The following is a 21,416-nucleotide window of genomic DNA, read 5'->3' as shown; positions in this document are numbered from 1 at the left end:
TGTGATTTTTGCTTAGCAAAATTTTTGCTGATGCAACAAAATTTAGGAGCCATTAGAAGAATGAATCAGAGTTATACAAGTTGACTTGGAGGTATTTTCACAAAGTATTGTTAAATAAAAATATAAAAAGCGAAAAAGATTGTATTAGCATAATCTTATGTTTATAAACCAAGTAATGACAAGATTAAAATATCTTATATAGTACGTATATAAATGCATGTGTCTGTATAGAATTTATTTAAATGCAGTGAAAAATATGGAATGCTATATAAAATCTTTAACATGAGTTACCTTTGCAGGGGACTCACATGAGGGGAAAAGATGAGAATGAAGAGAAAGCCGAACAAAGATAGAAAAAAAGCTGCACAAACACAAAATTCCTATATATGATCACATTTATATAAAATTATATTTATGTAAATATATGTATAAATATTTAAATTTAACTACTTGGTTTTAAAGGTACTATAAAAAAAGGACAAAAGAAAACGAAAATCTAGAAAAACTATTTATGGTAAAAATGACAGCTAAGGTAGTAGGTTGCAAATCTCCTTAAATAAAAACCTTCCTACAAAGCAATTAAAAACAAGACGAAAACAAGAACCTAATAGAAAAAATGAGCTAAGACCACAGCAGGCAGTTTATATTAAAAAAAAATACAAATGGCTTTTACGCATCTGTAAAGATGTTTATTCTTATCCGTAATCAGGGAAATGCAAATTAAAACCATGATGATATATTGTTGTACATTCATCCTACTGGCAAAAAATTAATATGTCTGAATGCCAAGTTTTGGCAAAAATGTGAAACAAGAGGAACTCTTCTATACTGCTGATGAGAGTATAAATTGGGACAATTACTTTTGAAAGCAATTTGGCAGTATGTATTAGTAAGGTTGAAGAATCCAAACCATTTGACCTACCAGGTCCACTGCTAAGTATATGCCGGCTCATATGTTGATGAAGAGACATTGACAACAATGTTCAGATTAGCATTGTCTGAAAGAGCAAAAATTGGAAACAACTTAAATGGATATCAATAGATTAAATAGCTATATATTCATTCAATGAATGAATTTACTCTACTGAGTAGTACAGTAAATGAATGAATTTGAGCTATATAAATATGAATGAGTTCTCACAAAATAATGTAGAGGATAAAAAGCACTGTGCAGATGAATACATGCAGGATGACACTGTTTATATGAATTTAAACACATACAAGCTACTATGTACATAGATACATACATATATAATTTTGGAATATATGTATGTGTTATAAAATATAAATACTTGGGAAATGATAAATATTAAAACCAGGGTAGCAAATACTTCTGAAAAGAAGAAATAGAGAAACTTAACTAAGGAAGAGTATATGGTGATTTTCATCTGATTGGTAATTTTTTTAGCCATGGGGTGTACGTTATGAGTTTTTTATTTTGTTTTATTTTGTTTTGTTTTTTTTGTTTTGTTTTGACACAGGGTCTCAATCTGTGGCCCAGGCTGGAGTGCAGTGGCCTCATGATAGCTCACTGCAACCTCAAACTCGTGGCCTCAAGCAATCCTCCTACCTCAGCCTCCCAAGTAGCTGGGACTACAGGTGCACACCACTATGTTAGGCTAATTTTTCTATTTTTTTTGTAGAGACGGGGGTCTTGTTCTTGCTCAGGCTGGTCTCGAACTCCTGACCTCAAGTGATTATCCTGCCTCAGCCTCCCAGAGTGCTAAGATTGAAGGCATGAGCCACCGTGCCTGGCCTTATGTTATTTTGTATTATCATTTTTATATTTCTTATGCTTATAATTATTATACTATATTTATTATACTCATTATTTATAAATATTATTTTATAGTATTTTTAAAAAGATACTCAACCCTTTCATTAGCATAGTACTTATTAAAATGACAGCAAGAAATTATTTTTCACCTGTCAGGATGCTGAACATTTTAATAATAAATTGTTCTGGCAAAGGTGCCAGGGCACAAACACATTCAGTAATTGCTAGAAGAGTACGCTTGCAGAACTTCTACCTATGGGACAATTTGGCAATGTTTACGAAAATTAAGTGCATATACATACCACTGGACTTAACCCATTCACTCTTAAGAATTTATTCTTTAGATACACTTTAGCAAGCAGACAATTTTCTTTGCAACATTGTCTATGATAGCAGGTGACTAGAAACAACATTTAGAAGGTGCAGGTTGGATAAAGTATGTTTCATCCATGAACCAATATTATGTAGGAGGTTAAAAAGATTGTGGTACTCCCTCTATAAACCAATATGAAATAGTGCCTAGGATAAATAATAAAGAGGGGGGGGGAAAAAGCAAGGTGAAGAACATTTGCCTCCATAATTTGGGGCTAGGACTTGGGTAACAGAGACAGGAGAGATGAATTTTACCAATATTTTCATTTGTGTGTTTTGAATCTTGTATCTCATGTGTGTATTACCATTAAACAAACCTCAAAAGGTGCCAAAGCAAATAAATGAAAGAATAAATGATATGATTAAAAATGAAAATAAAAATAACAGATGCCATTCGTGCATTTCATTTCAAAGATAGCATTGGCACTTCAATTTCAATATTTTATTTTATTATTTTTTTTAGGAGCCAAGAGATAAAAGCCAGATCAGTATTTTAAATAAGTTGCATCACCTGCTTTGTATCTAAGGCCTAAGGCTTTAATTAATTTAGGGGTAATCTATTGACCAAAGGAGGAAAGTCTCATTAAAAAGTGGCATTTATTGGAAGGCCTGGGGCCCAAGGGAGGGTCTTCTTACCAAGACAACACACTTCCAGTTCCTTCTCTGAAGGGAATTAGGGACCATAACCATAAACTTTAGTAATTTGAGTGAGGTCTCACTATTAGAATTTTAAAAATCAATTAATTAAGCTATCTCCGTGCTTGTTCTAAAAAGATTTTGAACCAGCTAACAAATAAGCACAAAATATAGCACAATTTAATGAATTAAAATAAAATAAAATAAAATAAGAAAGCTATTTTATTTTCCTTGTAGCTCTTGTTAATTTTTGTTTTACATACTTTGTAAATATGTAAATAGTTATATACAGATTTAGAATTGTTATACTACATTCCTGATGAATTGAAGCTTTCTGGTTATTAATTCTACTAATGCCTTTAGCCCTAAAGCCTATTATCATTGATAATAGTAGAATTACACCAACTTCCTTTTGATTTTGTCTGCATGTATATTTTTTCCCATTTTTTCAACTTTTCTGTTCTGTTATGTATATTAAACTGCATACAGTTTTTGTTTCTGAATCATTCTGGCAATCTAAATTTTTTATCCTTCATTCTATTTACACTTAGTGTAATTATTTACATTGAATGTATTTTTTACCGTCTTATTGTATGTGTTTAATTTGCTTACCTGTTTTATGTTTATTTTATTTTTTCTCTGATTTCTTGTATTCCTGGGATAAACCCCACTTGGGCATAGTGTACCACCTTTTATATATAGTTCGAGATTCAATTTACCTATATTTTGTTAAAGAATTTTGTGTCTATATGCAGGAGTATGGGTTGTAAATTCTATAGAGAAGAGTGAGCCACCACACCTGGCCTTATGTTATTTTGTATTACTATATTTCTCCCTCCTTTGTTTGTTTCTTCTATCTTTTTCTTTCTCTTTTGAACATCTTTGTCAGATTTGGTATCAATGTTTCAGTAGCCTTATAAAACAAGTTGGGACATATCATGTCTTCCTCTATTTTCTTAAATATTAATAATTTGTATAAGAGTGTTGTTATTCCTTCCTTAAATGTTTATAAAATTCTCCAATGAAACTATCTGGGCCCTTGTGGGAAAGTTTCTGGTAACTAATTTTAAAATGTTCATAGATATGGGACTATTCAGATATTATGTTCATAATTATTATAACACTATATTCTCATATTGATATTATGTATTATTATTTCATAGTATTTTTTAAAAGATTCTATTTCATATTGTGGCAGTTTTGGTAAGCTTTTTATTTTCTTTAAAAAATTTGTCCATTCTATTTTAATTGCTAAATTTATTGGCATAAAGTTACTTATAATATTCTGTTATCATCCTTAAAGTTTATAGGATCTTGAGTATTAATATCACCTTTTTATTCCCAATACTAATAATTTTTTCTTTCTTTTTTTTTTTTTTTTTATTCACAGGTACGGATGTATAGGAATTTCTTCTTTCTTTTTCTTTTTTCCATGAACAGTCTGGCTATAGGTTTATCAATTTTATTTGTCTTTTAAAAAAACAAAATTTTACCTTTATCGATTTTATCTATTATTTGCTTTCTATTTCATTGATTTTGGCTCTTTATTATTTTCTTAAGAAAGTACTTTAAATCTATCTTTGTCTGTATGTTTAATGTACATCTCTTATAGGTAGTATATAGTTGAGTCTTGCCTTTTTATCCATTCTTACAATTTCTGTCTTTTATTAGAAATATTTAGTCCATTTAACTTTAAGTGATTACTGTCTAGAAAAAGGTCCACCATTTTATTATTTGTTTTTTTTTTTTCTATTCTTCTTTTTGGATAATTAAGTATTATTCATAATTCCATTCTAAATTATCTGTAGGCTTTTTGGCCGTCTCTTTGTTTTTTAATAAAAAATCTACAGATTACAATTTACTTTCTAGTACAAACTCTGGAAGTTTCTGTGTAGTGCAGGACACTGCACCAGAGATCCAAGGCCTTGAGAGATGAAGGAATTGGACTTGAATCTCACCTACTGGGACAGGTTTATTGCTCTACAAAAAGGTTTTAACCTGTATTTTCTTTAGATGCCAAGTTAGGAGGCTCTTAGGTTCTGTAAGGAATTGCTGAATGTAGACAGTGATTTCTTGCTGCCTTCTGAGATGGCCCATCAATTTTAGGTGGGATTGTGTTACCTCTAAGTTCTCTACGGACACAATTTTCCTGAAGGTGTTGGCTTTTAAAGACCCTAGGTATTCACCTGTATAGGGGAAGACACCAACTTTGTGGTGTTGATAGTCCAGCTGTTGAAGACTTGAAACCCACATAGAAGACAAGGTTGCCATATGCCCATTATATTTAATTTGACTTGAAGTGATAAGACTGCTGTGAACTCTTCTGGCCATGAGGTTGAGTGTCCACTTATCTTAATACAAAGGTAGTTTTTCTGGTAGTGCAACCTATTAAGAGAAAACTGCTTTTCTCTTAATAGGTTGCACTCTGGGCTAGAATCCTGGGAACTGATAGCATGGCCTGAGAGACTCCTGATATGGCACTTGGGCAATGTTGATGGTGGTAAACCAAAGTGCATGCTATATGGCCCATGGGTTCCACAACATTCTCAGAGATGGACCTTGTGCTGGGCAGGGTTGAATACCAGAGGATAACATGGGTAGTTTACTGATAAGAAAGGCAGCCCTATATACTTTCCCACAGCAATTTGAAGGGTAGAGTCTTGTATGATGATGTTCCCCAGCAGCAGGTGCCAATAGCTCATTTCCAAGCTGATTGTTAAGAGCCTGCAGCAGCTTTGACATTGAAACTGTTAGATAAAGAAGCCAGTAAAAGCCCTTGGTGGCCTGGAGTGTACCACAACCTGGGCCTCCAGGTAAATCAAATCATGGCCCCCACAGTGCAATGGGCAGCCTACATATGTCTGGGTGAGGAACAAAGTAGAAGGACAAATCAGGGTCACCCTCATGATTTTCTCATTACTGGAGGCTAAGACATTGCCTGGCTGCAGGTTCTGGGTACCACCATATCTCAGGCCAACCATAACTCAAGAAAGGATCACCATCTTGTATTTTGCCTCATACCCAGGGATATTCTGGTTAAATATGGAACTTTGGGAATCCACACCCAGACATCCTTCTCTGGCTCATAGACCCAGTGTGAATCTGGTGGGGGTGGGAGTGATTCAAACTAAGGTGACTCAAGATGTTTACCTGGGTGAATATACGGTAGCCTAGTCAAGACAACAAGGCTGAATGTTAGTCAGAGGAACCAAGCCCATAATGACAAAACAATGATGAAGCTCAAATGTGGAAAGAACAAAGTAAGAATAAAACTGGAGGACTAAGTGGCAAGATTGCTACCTAACAAAGTCAGATGGGGGCGGGGGTGAGAACAAGGATGAGTAATGGGTTGAATAACAGCAGCTTAGTTAGAGCCAAGACTTGAATGACAAATTTTTGTGCACTCCCTTCTCACGTGGCCTTTGGTGCATGTGGCAAAGGAAGAACAATGAAGGGGGATATGGGGCTTTCAGATTGGCCTATTGGAACCACACAGAAATGAAACTCTGCCCTTACCACTTCACTGAAAATGGTTTTTTAAGTAGACAGTGATCTGAATCATTCTTTAAGAGTCAGTGTAAACTTCATCTTATGAGAGAAACTTTGCTTTGTTTAATACAGGTAGGTTCCTCTCTCTAGCAGAGAGTCTACTTGTCTCTCAATATCCATTCTCTCTTTCTTTCCTGATATATTACTTTGAAGTTTTGGTTGGTCACCCTGGCACTGAGTCAAAAAGGTTATGCTGCCTGGTTCCCTAGTCGCTATATATAGCCATATTATTAATTCTGGCCTATGAGATATAAGCAGAAGTATGTGTTATCTCTTTGGAAAAGAGTGGCACTCATTTCTTTTTGGTTCCTCCTTCATGCTATTTGGAATGCAGGTATATTGGCTGGGGCTGCAGCAGCCATCTTGGATCTTGAAATGACTGGAAGTGGAAGACATGCTTGGCAGAGATACAAGATAGACAGGGTCTGGGTCCTTGATGTCAGGGCTAGGCCATAGTAGGTCTGGCTAGGCTGGAGGGGCCTATCTTTTGACTTATTTTAAATGGAATAGAAATAAAACTCTGTAGCTTATGTAAGCTGATAGTTTTTAAGTGTCTGTTACATATAGCCCAATTGATGCCTAACTTTTACAATTCCCTTTGAACTCCTATCAAAAACTTGGTTGGTTTAGTGCATCATGGTATAGTAGTCCCTCTTTTTCCATTGTTTCATTTTCCATGATTTGTTAATCCTCAGTCAACTACAGTCCAAAAATATTAAGTGGAAAATTCCAGAAATAAACAATTCGTAAGTTTTCAATTGTGTACCATTCTGAGTAGGGTGATGAAATCTCACGCTGTCTGCTCTGCCCCACCCAGGATGTGGATTCTCCCTGTGTCCAGCGGATCCATACTGTGGACGCTGCCCGTCCACCAGTCACTTAGCAGCAGGCCCCGTGATCAGAACAACTGTCACGGTATTGCAGTGCTTATGTTCCAGTCACCCTCATTTGACTTCATAGTGGCCCCAAAGTGCAAGGGTAGCGATGCTGGCAATGCCAGTATGCCAACAGGCCAAAAAAGAAGCTGTCAAGTGCTGACTTCAAATGAAAAGGAGATAGTTCTTGACTTAATAACAACCCAGAAAAAAAATCAATGCTGAGGTTACTAAGACCTAAGGTAAGAATGAATCTTCTATCCGTGAAATTGTGAAAAAGGAAAAAGAAATTTGTGCTAGTTTTGCTGTCGTACCTCAAACTGCCAAGTTACTGCTACAGTGCATGATAAATGCTTAGTTAAGATGGAAAAAGCATCAAATCTGTGGGTGGAAGACATGAACAGAAACGTGCTCTGACTGACAGCAACGTGTTGTGCTAGAAAGCATCGGGCCTATACGGAGCCTTCAGCAAGGGATCCCCCGAAACGAGTGACACCGAGCCATTTACTGCAAGCAAGTGATAAAACACAGATTCAGGAATAGGTTCGAACTGAAAAATATAAAAATTACTGGAGAGGCTGAGTCTGCTGATGAAGAAGCTGCTGCCACGTGACGTGAGTACAGTACAAGATATTTTGAGAGAGAGACCACATTTGCAAAACTTTTATTACGTCATACCATTATCCTTGTTCCATTTTATTATTAGTTAATATTATATTAATCTCTTACTGTGCATAATTTATAAATTAAACCTCATTGATATGCATACATAGGAAAAAACATAGTATATACAGAATTCTGTACTACCTGTGGTTTCAGGCATCCACTGGGCATCTTGGAAGGTATCCTCCACGGATAAGGTGACCACTGTGCTTAATTCTTTGTAGAGATATTTTTTATTATTCTCATCTCCCACTGACTTGGAAGCTCCAAGGAAGGCAAAATGAGAAGTTATGCATTTTTATACCCATTGTGCACAGCATAGTGGCTGGCATATAGTGGTATTTGGTAAGTGTAAAATGACTGGCTGAACGAATGCTAATCTGGTCCAGTGCGCAACATAGATGGGCAGAGAGAGGCTGGCTATGGCCAAATGTGCAATGTTTTCACCAAAATATATTTTCTTTTCCTATAGGGCACAAAACTAGACTGCATTTCCCAGACTCTCTTGTAGTTAGGGGCAGCCATATGACTGAGTCCTGCCAACAGAACATGGGCAGAATCCATGTGTACCACTTTGGGTCTGGCCCTGAAAACCTCCTGCACAGTCGCCCACACGCTCCTGCCCGCAAGAGGTAAAGGGTACAGTGGAGAGCGCTGAGGCCCCAGGGTGGTGAGGCCACAGATATATGAAGCCTACGTCCCTGAAAGACTGCACAGAACGTTTTTGACCCTGCCCTACCCCAATCCATTCCCTGGATTAAACTACAAAGTAAATGTGAAATACACCAGTATTGTGTTATACCTCTGAGATTTGGGAGTTGTTTTTCACCAGCGAGCCTACCCTGCTTCCAGCAGGATGATGGAAGACGACCACAGGCATCTGGACAGGAGAGGATGTCAAGTCCTACACTCAGGAGATCCTGGAAATAAAGAGATGAGACAGGTGTGAGAAACATTTGAATCAAGAATCAGCAAGACTTATATTTGGTTGGAGGTGAGAAGTTAGGCAGGGAGGGAAGTCTCATAAACAAGGTTGTTACAAGGACCAAATAAAAAAAAAAGTATGTAAAAGAATGTAAAAAATACAAGAGGATGTTCAAACCTCAGTTGGAAAGAGGCGGTTAATGCAGTGTGGGGAGAAACGGCCTCCACGTCTAGCCTAGGCAGCCCCGGGCTGCCATGGGTGTTGCCCCTCCGTCCTGTCCTTCTTGTGGTGGCACCTTTGGGTGAATAAAATGGCCCGACTGGGAATTTTATGGGCTAGTTATTAATATAAGCCTCCTGTAAAGCTGTTTGCCTGGTTTTACTTTATTTATACTACTGGGAAACAAAAAGCACCATGACTATGTTTCATAATTTATGTCGCTATCCTGTGTCTTTTATTTCAGCACTTTTCCATCAAATACTGATTTATTTTGCTTCCCTGGACCATCAAGCCATTACGTGAGGTTGTTACAGGGGCACAGACTGATGCATGTGTGCAGGAGAGGCTGTGTGACATGGGCGCTGTGTATCTATCACCCTAGCCTCCCGACACTATGACAATACTTGTCATCCCCACCCTACCCCTCCACCCCTGCCTCATCCCCAGCCCCTTCTTTAGGATTCAAGTAATTGCTTGATTAAAAACTCTCCTTTTCCTTTTCCAAAACCTAGCCTCAGAAAAGAATCTGGAACTCATTTATCCTAAGATAGAAATGATTATTAACAGTTTAAATATTATTCTTCCCAAGAATATTTACACATGAATAAGAATTATAGCTTTAAGATAAAAAGGATGAAGATATAGAAATAAATGCATTAGGAAACAGAAAAAAACAATAGAAATACTAAATAAATGTAAAAGTTGAGTATTTGCAAACAAGAAAGAAAGGAATAAAACAAAGACATCATTAGCTAATCCAACCAAGCTAAAGAGGGAGAAATATGCCAATTGAGAATGAAAATGGGAAAGTAACCTAAATACAGAGTGAATTTAAATGATTGTTAGGTTTGTTTTGATTTACTGCATGAAAAATAATTTGCAAACCTCTGTGAGATAGATCAGTTTACAGGAAAAAATAAATTACCTAAACTAATCACAGAATAAGTAGAAAATATACATAAAAATAGTGAAATTCCACGAAGATTCATCTCATCCCCACTCTTTTCTCTAAAAATGTACAAGGCCCAGGTATTTTACCAGTGTATTTTCTGAAACTTCAAAGAACAGAGAAGTCCAATGCTAATTAAACTGTTCCAGAACATAGATAAATAGGGAAATTCTTTTTAAGAAACTAGAATAATATCAAGACTAAAACCTGACAAAGATAGTACAAAAACAGAAGACAATAGTCTATTTCACTTATAAGAATTGATTTTAAAAATTCTAAAAAATTAGCAAGTGAAATTGATCATATTCAAAAGAGTAATAGATAGGGATCATATCAAAAACACAAGAATGCTTCAATATTAGGAAATATATTTGACTACATTAATATATCAAAGGAGAAAAATAGTATATTCATTTTCACAGATGGTTAAAAGATATTTGATAAAATACTAAACATCTACTGGTGATAAAAGTTTTTAATAAAATAAGATTAGATAAATTTAAAAATTTTACTTGATAATAAAATAATTCAGTGAAGTCACTGAGATATATTCTTTCTATATGCAACCAGTACCAGTTTGAAAATGTAAAAGAGAAAATATATTAGCAACAAAAAGATAGAATACTCGAAAATTAACTTGACAAGAAATGTGCAAAACTCTAAAAGATCAAGTTTAAAATGCTACAAAAGAACAAAAAAGACATAAGCACAAGGTATATGATAGTCTTGAAGAGAAAGGTACATTATAAATCTCTAATTCTGCCTAAATTAATCTATATTTTTTCATGATCTCAGTAATATAAATCTTTTTAACTAAACAAGCTTGTAAACATCACATTGAAAAATAAGAATACAAGAATATTTTGGAAGAGTCTGTGAAAAAAATTCAACCATGAGGGCAGATTGGTCCTACCAATTATGATAATTAAAATAGCATTGTACTTGGCATATGTACATACAAACAGATCAATGAGAGAAGAGTGGGCTTATACCTGCAACCCCCAAATAAAATTTAGTAAACGATATAGGAGAATTTCACATCATTGGCGAAAAATAGAATGTTTAATAAATAATTCTAGAATAATTGAATATCTGAAAAAAATGAAGTTGAATTTTCACCTTACTCTTTACCAGAATGACTTCCCAATGGATCAAACATTCAAAAATTAAAATAAAGCTATAATATTATTATAATAAAATGGGAGGCTTTTTAACTCAGAGAAGAGAAAACTTTTCTAACTTTAAATACATTTTAAAGATCTGCATGTTGAAAGTTCTTCAGCCAAAGTCCAAAGATATATACAAACTGGAGGAAAATATTTGTCATGTTATATACTGAATGTTAATAGCTTCACATGTAAAAGTTTGCTACAAACAATTTTTTAAAAGACCATGAATGCAATAGAAAAAGGATACAAACAGTCCAGAAATAAAAAAGAAGTACAACTATTAAGCATTTGAGAAGATATTCAACATCACTATAAGAAAAATGCTAGTAAAAATGAAAGTGAGATGCATTTCACCATATTTCACCTTTATTCTGTCAAATAGCAACAGATTCGATAACACCCTGTTTTGGCAAGGGTGTGGGGAAACTGGCACTCTCCTACACTGGGTGAACACTCTCTGGAAGTTAATTGGAACCCATTACTATTAAAAATGTGTATGCTCTTTGGCACATCATTTTAATTTCCAGTAATTAATTTTACAAGAATATTTGCACATGTGGGCAAAAACATATGTACAAAGATACTCACTGCAGCACTGTTGCTACTAGCAAGATTGGAAACAACCAAATATTTAACGAAGGCAAACTGTTAAATAAATTGTGATACCAGAGCACAATGGATATTTTAACAGAATGAAGCAGTTCAGTGTTCTGTCATGAAATGTTCTCCAAAATATATTGCTACAATTTGTGTAAAAAAAAAAAAAAATTCATATATGCAAATAGATTTGCATATGTGGTTACATGTTTAGAGAATACCTCCTGAAGTCTACAAAAGAAATTGGTATCAGTCAAAGCCTTTAGGGGACTCCTGAGAGGCCAGGAGTTGGGATCTGAGGGAGAGGAGAATTATTGTCTATAATGTATTACTTTGTACCTTTTGAATTTTATACTATGTGTATGAATTGCATATTCAAAAATTAATTAACTAATTAATTAACTCTAACAGTAGATTTTTAAAAAATATTCAAGAGCAGCTCAGATTAGTATCAGTGAGTAGAAGAGATTTTCTTCTGTTCTCCTTATATCAAACCACACATAGTTGACTATCTACTTTTCCTTAGATCCTGAGGCGTTAGTATCAGGAATAAGATTAGTATTGCTCAAATGGTAGGTCGACTTTTAGTTCTTTGAGGAATCTCCATATTGTTTTCCACAGAGATTGTACTAATTTGCAGTCCCACCAACAGTGTATAAGCGTTCCTTTCTCTCTGCGTCCACGCCAGCATCTATTGTTTTTGGACTTTTTAAATAAAAGCCATTCTGACTGGGGTAAGGTGATATCTCATTGTGGTTTTAATTTGCATTTCCCTGATAATTACTGACATTGAGTATTTTTTCATATGTTTATTGGCCATTTGTCTATTTTCTTTTGAGAAGCTTCTGTTCATGTCTTTTGCCCACTTTTCAATGGGGTTGTTTGATTTTTTCTTGCTGATTTGCTTGAGCAATCCCACTACTGGATGTTTACCCAAAGGAAAAGTCATTTTATCAAAAAGACACCTGTACTCAAATGTTTATTGCAGCACAATTCACAATTGCAAAGATGGGGACTCAACACAAATGTCCATCAATTCATGAGTGGATTAACAAAATGTGGTGTGTGTATACTATGGAATACTACTCAGCCTTGAAGAAAAATGACTTAATGCCTTTTGCAACAATTTGGATGGAACTGGAGACCATTATCCTAAGTGAAGTATCTAAAGAAGGGGAAAACCAACACCACATGTTACTCGCTATTAAATTGGAACTAACGGATGAGCACACGTGCACAGAGGGAAGTAAATCTCAATGGAAATCAAGCAGGGGGGGAGGAGAAGGGGAGGAGGGGCAAAAACCTACCTTACAGGTACACTGTCTAGGTGACAGGCCATGTAACCAAAAACATTTGTAGCCCCATAATACTTTGAAATAAAAAAAAAAAAAAGACTAGTATTGCTAATACAAATAGGGATGGGGGAGAAATGCCAACCAGGAAAGCGCTTTGGAAACTCTGGAGATCTACACCTATGTTTGTTGTCATTACCGCCATTATTATTCTTTGATAAAACATCTAATGAATTTTATTCTACAATATTTTAAAAGCTGGTTCCAGTTTTTTGTTACTCTTGAGTTACCTAACTCTAGGCCACTGTGTTTGTAAATGCTACTTGAATCTTCTTCACAACACATTAGGCAATCAGTGAAACCAGTCATCAGTATATTCAGAAGCATCAGAATATGGCAAGGGATGTGAAAATCATGTCAGTTGAGAAATGATGAGAGAAACTGACTTTTATCCCATGTAGCTTCAGAGGGAAGAACTAGAACCAGTGAGTGTAGTTACAGGAAGCAGAATGTGGCTTACTTTAAGGAAGACATTTCTAGTGATGAGAACAATTTGAGAACTTACTGGGCTCTTTTATTGGGATTTGAGTCTTCCTTCTCTGCAAATACTCAGTCAGATCACAATACAGCAAGAAATAGCAATGCACACTCAAAGTATCATCAGCTCACAGTTTGATTGTTTCTTTGAACAAGCCTTTAAAAATAAAGCCCACTCTCTGCCCAAAGATTCTTTTCTTTTTCTTTTCTTTTTTTCTGTAGAGACAGGGTCTCACTATGTTGCCCAGGCTAGTCCTGAACTCCTGGCCTCAGGCAATCCTCCTGCCTCAGCCTCCTAAAGTACTGGGATTACAGGCATGAGCTACTGTGCCTGACCTAAAGTTTCTCATTCTATTATCTCATCTTTCAGGTCAAGGTATCTGGAATTATAACAGTTCAGGAATGAAGCAAATGTTTATCTTTCATAAATTTAGTTTACTCCTTCGACCCAAGAGCTGGCTGGATGATGTTGTATTAAAACACTCCAAATTCAAGGATGTAGTCAGCCTATTTGCCATTTTTGTGCTACGACCAAACTTTTTGAGGTTAATGCGCTTAAAGATGGCATTATTTACCAGAAGTTATTCAGCAATTAAAGGGGTTTTAGTTAATCACATTTGAAATGTATTTAATAGGTAACATTTTCAGCAACTATTTGGCAACATTCAAAAGGGAGGAATGTCCTGAAGATCCACATTCATAGCTTAGTCTTGCCCCAGGAGCTCTTTCTAGCCATTTGTAAGAAAATCCAGACAGAGAACATCTTCACATTATTCTCCAAAGATCAATATCTTAACTCACCATATCCCACAAAACTGGCTTCCCCACATACTTCTTCCAGATTTCTAGGCTTGAATTCTGAACTTCTGTGTAGCCAGCTATCAAGCTGACAATCAACCACAATTGGTAAGGGATATCTGGAGACATCTGACCCTTTCTCCCCAACCCATCACGACCTCTGAAGAAAGGGGCAGGCCTTTACTGTCATGTTCTGTATCATGTACCTTGTACTGGCCCCAGCCCCGGCCTGTCCCTGACCTCAGCCGTTTAGAGAGATGTGGTCCACCCTATCAGGAACAGCCCGTCCACACACTGGCCAGTGATCTGGGGAGAAAAGACCATCTGGGTCAATCAGTTGTTGCTTGAAGGGTTTTTATCATTATTTTTTAAAATTTTTATTTATTTTTATTTCAGCCTGTTACAGGGGTACAAATGTTTAGTTTGTATATGTTGCCTTTGCCCCACTAGAGTCAGAGCTTTGAGCGTGTCCATCCCCCAGACGGTGCACACTGCACCCATTAGGTATGAATATACCCATCCCCTCCTCTCCCTGCCCACCTGCCTGACACCCGATGAATGTTATTACTGTATGTGCACATAAGTGTTGATCAGTTAATACCAGTTTGATGATGAGTACATGTGGTGCTTATTTTTCCATTCTTGTGATCCTTCACTTAGTAGAATGGGCTCCAGCTCTATCCAGGATAATACAAGGAGTGCTAGATCACCATTGTTTTTTGTGGCTGAGTAGAAGGGAATTTTAAAACTAGAAGGCTGAGAGACTATTGCCAATGAGCCAGAGAAGTTGAAACTGAGGGTTCACATGGTGGAGTTAGGACTGTAGAATTCTGGGGGAAACAAAGCTACATATAAGTTGAAGTTATGGGCTGGAAAATTCTGGGGAGGTATAGGAAGGTGGTCAAGGGGGCATGGAGAAGGGAGCAGACCTGCAGAGGGATGCAGAGGCAAGCAATGAGGCATCTCCTCAGAGCCACGTGGGACATGCAGCAGTCTGATTTCCAATTGCAACTGCTAGGAGGCCCATCTGAATTATAGCTCTCTTCCTGGATTTTTGTGAAAGTCCCTTATATCTTAAAACACTCCCACCCACTTTTGTTATAGCTACCATGAATGGATCTCTCCTCTTTCAATCTTAATTATTAATAAAACAATATGGCCTGGCGCGGTGGCTTACACCTGTAATCCTAGCACTCTGGAGGCCGAAATGGGAGGATTGCTTGAGCTCAAGAGTTTGAGACCAGCTGAGCAAAAGTGAGACCCTGTCTCTCTACAAAAAATAGAAAAATTAGCTGGGGGTTGTGGCGTGTGCCTGTGGTCCCAGCTACTTGGGAGGCTGAGGCAGGAGAATCACATGAGCCCAGGACTTTGAGGTTGTAGTGAGCTATGATGATGCCACTGCACTCAACCCAGGTTACAGAGCAAGGCTCTGTTTCAAAAACAAACAAACAAAATATAATATGTTTTGTACCTATTTCTAGCATTCCCTTTCTGTGGTCATCATTCTATTAGTAGTTTAAGACATCATGGCCTTTCATCTCCTCACCAAAATTATTACAATAACTTCAACATTATTCTCCTACAGACTACAAACCTCCACCCTGCCAGTTTCCTGCTTCCCACCACCAGGTTAATCTTCAAAAAGCCCAATTCCAGGCACATCACTCCCTTGCTCAGAAACCTTCCATAACTCCCTACTGTCCAGCATATGATGCACAAGATATTGTCATTCAAGGCTAACCTACCTTTGTAGTTTTGTTTTCTAACTACTTCCAAACACACAGAACTGTGCTGGCACTTGCTTGAGTGTGTGCGCACGCACTTTCTCTCTCTCTCTCTCTCTCTCTCTCTCTAATCTGTTTGTTTTTGGTGTCTGGACAATTGTCAAAATACATTGTTGTGAGTCTGGCCCACCTTGTAGTACATACATGCTCATAGCTTCCCATGACCTACAGCACATAGAAGCCTCTCACATTACTCTTTATTTTTCAAGAGTATACCAATATACCTCATTTATTTCAAATAGCCTGAAAATATTTACAGATCTTTGTCTAACTCACTACTCTTAAAGAGAAGCAGCCAAAATCTTTAAGTAATACGTGGTTAGAAACATAATTAAAGTTTATTCAAGTTTGCAATTTGAAAGTTTGAATACTGTCACTGTCTCTTCAAATCATCTTTGTCTGTAAAACTCATCTGCAAATTCACCTTTTCGTTGAGACTTTTTTTCTGTCCAGTAAATTTCCATGTTTCTTCCTCTCTTATAACGTTTATTTTATTCTTCCTTACCTTAATGCTCATTTTCACAATTATCCTTGATTAGATTATAACCAACGTGAAGGCCTTGTGTCTTATTAATATTGATGGCCCCTGAAGTACCCCAAATGGTTCTCTGTCTGTAACAGTAGTTCAGTGATTTGTGATTTAATTTTTTTAACCCACCTTGATTAAATAGTTATGAGTCTGTGTGGCATTTTGCTAGTTAACAAAGTTGATGTATCTACAACTCCAGGAATTAAAATCTACTCTGTAAATAGAATGTGCATACCAACTAATGTCAGAGCACAGAGCTTTCTTTATTTTTTTCATGTCAGATGAGTAACGTGTGGACGTCGTGACAAGGTTTGAGGGAGGCAGGTCTCACATATGCATGTGAACGCCCCATCATCACGCTTATAAACTACAAAAGGATCATCTTCTAAGTATGGCCAACACTTCAAATGGTACTAAAACAATTACTTGGCTTATCAGTGCATTTTAATCACATTTTTTAAACCATGTGTAACTGTTAGTAAATAAGAGTAGATTCCAAAGAATACAGGCTGATCAACAGAGCAAAAGATACATTCCAGATCCCTTCTCAAAACTTTGCCAAAAAATTGCCCTTTTTCACTGATTCCAGAATATTTGCACTCTGCTTGCCAACAGACCCCTTTCTTTTGTGCCTAATAATCAGGAGAGTGACTTCTTTAGCCATCGAAATACCTGTAGATTTGCATCATTTAAGAAATATTTATTATTTAGTAACTCTTTACAAAGCATTAGGTTAAAACCTGTGCATTATACAAAACATTTAGGATATCTCCTATGTGCTGGAGAAATGTGGAGTCTAATTGGGCAAACAAAATACAGATACCTGAAAAGATTGCAGCGTAGCATAGCTGTATTTTTCTAGTTACCTGTTACTGTGCAATAAACCACCTGTGATATAAATGAACCACAGATGACCCTTGTACATTGGCTCTCATGTTTATCTCTTCACTGTAAGCTGACTGTTAGCTCAAAGCCCATTGGCACTAAACTCAAACTTTTACACATCCAATTTTAAAAAATTATAGCCCAAATAAGCATATTTTCAGCCATTTAGAGCCCACCTGTTTTGCATACTCTATAAACCACACCCAATATCTGTTAAGCACACATAAGACAAACCCTAGGGCTGCAAATGACTCCAAGCTGTTATGCCCTTCTGAGGTCTCTGACCACAGTGCTGCTGAGCAACAGCAGTCTGCTCTCTGGTTCCCTTGTTCCCCGGAAGGTCTTGTGCTCTCTTCCCTCACTGGTGATGGCCCCTTACTGCTGTCTCTGGAAGGTCTTCTGCTGTGAGCGACTACTCCTCACAGGTAGCCTGTCCAAGTGCTTCCCAAGTAATGCCTGTTGTGTGCTCATGGTCTTGTTTTTCCCTTAATGTATCTGAAATCCTCAAGCTCACTATAACACTCCAAAACTTAATGGCTAAAACAACAACATTTATTTGGGTCAGTTTGCAATTCAGACAGTGTGGTAGGATGGCTTGTCTTTGCTCTACTTGGGCCCCAGCTAGAGAGGCTCAACTGGAGGTTCCCTTCCAACATGGCTTCCTCACTCCCATGCATGGCACTGTGATGCTCCTTTACACCTCTCCCCGGCCCCGCCATGGGGTATCTCATCCTCCAGGGCCTTACCATGTGACATATACTTCTCAACCACATGGAAGCTTCAGGGTTGTCAGTCTTGTTAAATGGTGGGGGCTTCTCTAAAACAAGCATTCTAAGAGGCCCAGGAAGAAGCTACAAGACTTCTTATCTAGCTTCAGAATCCCAGAATGACATTTACACAGCATCCTGTTGGTCAGGAAAGTCGTGAAGGACAGCTCCGACTCAAGGGGAGGGGATTAGACCCCATCTCTCAATGGAAGAAGTAGCAAAGACTTTGCAGCCATCTTTAATCTACCATAATGATTACTTATTTATTAATATTCACTGGGTAATACAAACAAGAATTGCTTATACTCTATCACAGGGGTCAGCAAACTACAGCCTGTGGGCCAAGTCTAGCCCACAGCCTATTTTTATAAATTAAGTTTTAATGGAACACAGTCATGTCCATTTGTTTACATATTGTCTATGGCTGGTTTTGTGCTACCGCGCAGAGCTGAATAGCTGCAATCAGGACTGTATGACTTGCACAGTCTAAAATATTCACCATCTAGTCCTTTATAGGATAAATTTGCTAACCCTTGTTCTAACATGTAGTTATGTTCTGCTAATCCTTGATTTGAATTGCTTTTTTAAAAAAATTTGAATTGCCTTTTAAAAGTATACTTCTTAACTACAGAAAAATTCAACTTAGAAACTTACAACTTACACACTGCCATAGACGCACAACAGAGCCACTCTATGGGGCAGTAGTGAATCAGTTTTGCCTTCTACCAACAGATGGTGTCCACAGTCGTGCTGTTCTTTATTCTCAACTACTGGACCTGTGTGTTTGCTGAATGTGTGCTTACTTTTACAGTGTTTTCACACAGTAGTTACCCTATCAAGACCAATAAGTACAAAAAGACAATGAGTGTGTTAAAAAGTGCTAAGTAACAAAAGGCAGAGTATGATTATGACAAAAAGTAAAAATAATTTTAAAAAGTGAAAGTGATATGAAAATACACTTGTTATTTGTTTATATGGGGTAAATTGTTAGAGGGATTGATTCAGAGGAACTAATAATGAATCATGCAACAAGTGAAATTGAAGCTAAAGAAGCAATCTCGGAGCCTTCTACCCTTAGATCCTGATGTTTATTCAGGAGATGATTTTCTAGGGCTTGAGGTTTTGAAGGCCAAGTACAATGAAAAGATGTTCTTGAAACCTGCAGTGAAAGATATATGTCCATAGGTTCCAGGCCAAGCTGAAATCTGCACAATGTCAAAGTGAAGAGAGTATGAATACCGCAAAAACAATTCCCTACGTTTGCTGAAATCAACAAGGAGGAATGTTTGCCACCTCAGTAGGTTTTCAGGATAGACAAAACTGGTCTTTATTTTATTTTATTTTATTTTTAGAAAAAGATGTTTGACGGTGAAAATCTTTCCATGAACTAAGGAGCTTTATAAGACAAATTTGATCTTAAATATTTTTAAAATTTATTTTCTGAACATTAAGTCCTGTAGTTAAAAGAAACAAGGAAACAGACAGACAAGCAAATCAGCACCCACACTCAAATGTGTGAAATATCACATTTTTAACACAGTGACTTCCACCAACACATTAACTTTCATTGTAAACCCTGCAGTAAACTTTTGATGGAATTTGGGATTCGTTATGATTGAAAGCTCAGCTATTAAAAAACCTTTCATTAACAGTATCTACTTATTTTTATAAATCAAGATTTCCCCCAGATCTATGTAACTAGAATGAAACACAGAAATATATTGAAAGCTGAAGACTTTCCGTGTCAACTATAACACTCAATTGCCTTTTTATGTGCATCAAAACAGCCTCATGGTTTTTATTGATCGACTTTATCTTAAGTTATAATATTAATAAAATACTACTTTCATCTGTTTGTTGTATACATGGGGATTCAACATCAAGTTTTCTTTGGGGAAAAAATGTTCCACTATTTAAAAGCTTGAAAATCATGACTATAAATAAGAGGAACTATTGAAGATTTTTGAGCAGGAAAGTTATATAATGAAAGTGGTGCTTTAGGAACCTATCAATCTGGTTGTATGTCAGAAGGATTGCCCAGAGACCAGTTAAAAAGATAGTGTGAACAGCGTCCTGTGAACATAACCATTATAATCCAATAGAAAATGAAACTAAGACCCATTATATCTGTTGGAAATCATGAGAGGCATAAAACAAAGTGGTTGAAAAATTATGTTTACATACCAAATAGGTATACTGAAAGGCTGTTTCACCTTCAGGCTCTGTGATTTCCTCTACTTTGTGTTCAAATAAAAAAATGTAAAAAGGGAAAGAATGATAGTACAGAGAATGTTTAGAGAGATTCCTAATACAGGAAGAAGCACCCAACAAGTTGTTACCTACTTCATTTAAAATGCCTCTGGTTGGTTTAACAGCACTGACTAGATATGAGAATTCTTTCAACTTTTGATAACTAAAGACTCCCCCCAGCCCCATTTTTAACCTCAAATTATTTTTTCTTGATTTTATAAAATTATTTTTCAAAGATAACAAATGTTCATTGTGGAAAAATTATAGAAATACATATAAGCAAGTAAAAAAATAAAATTACTTGAATTTCTGTAACCTGGATAGGGTGGCTTGGAAGGCTATATGCTTATAATGTATAGTCTCTCCAATATTACTCTATACAAATGTCTGCTAATAAACAAAGTATCAAATAAAATAGGATTATACTATACATTCAGCTAAATGTTTCAGAAATCTGTCTGTTATATATTAGTTAAATATTTAGCAGCTAGGGAATAATTATTTAATAAACGTCAGTGGCCAGAAAACTAATACATAATTTTAAGCAGGCTATCTTGAAATTTAAATTTAATTCAAATTATGGTTATAAAATATGCATGATCTCCAAAATAAAATAAATTTCATTTGTATCCAATCACAGGTTTTAAGGCAAAGTATTTACAAACAGTAGTCCCTTTTTAACTTTCACATGAATTTGATCCCATTGTAACCAGAATTTAATATCACAAGTACATCTGAACATCTCACCATATTGGTACTGAAATAGACTCTATGGTATAAATATTTTATTCCCCCCAGATCATTAGTCCAATATTTCTAATTGATGGTATTAGTAAGGCACAT

At 36.3% G+C, this 21,416-nt stretch overlaps 1 non-coding gene across 1 annotated transcript; it reads right to left on the bottom strand.

Annotated features, from left to right (window-relative positions):
- Positions 1 to 16,946: 16,946 nt before the first annotated feature.
- LOC138396210 (small nucleolar RNA U13) lies at positions 16,947 to 17,050 on the bottom strand. The gene has a single exon (XR_011235674.1). It is a non-coding gene; the product is annotated as a small nucleolar RNA U13 (small nucleolar RNA).
- Between the last annotated feature and the right edge of the window lie 4,366 nt (positions 17,051 to 21,416).

This window comes from Eulemur rufifrons, chromosome 15 (genome assembly GCF_041146395.1).
Source record: "Eulemur rufifrons isolate Redbay chromosome 15, OSU_ERuf_1, whole genome shotgun sequence".
Taxonomy (NCBI): Eukaryota; Metazoa; Chordata; class Mammalia; order Primates; family Lemuridae; genus Eulemur; species Eulemur rufifrons.
The sequence above is the reverse complement of the archived record's forward strand: the minus strand, read 5'-3'. Positions and strand labels throughout refer to the sequence as shown.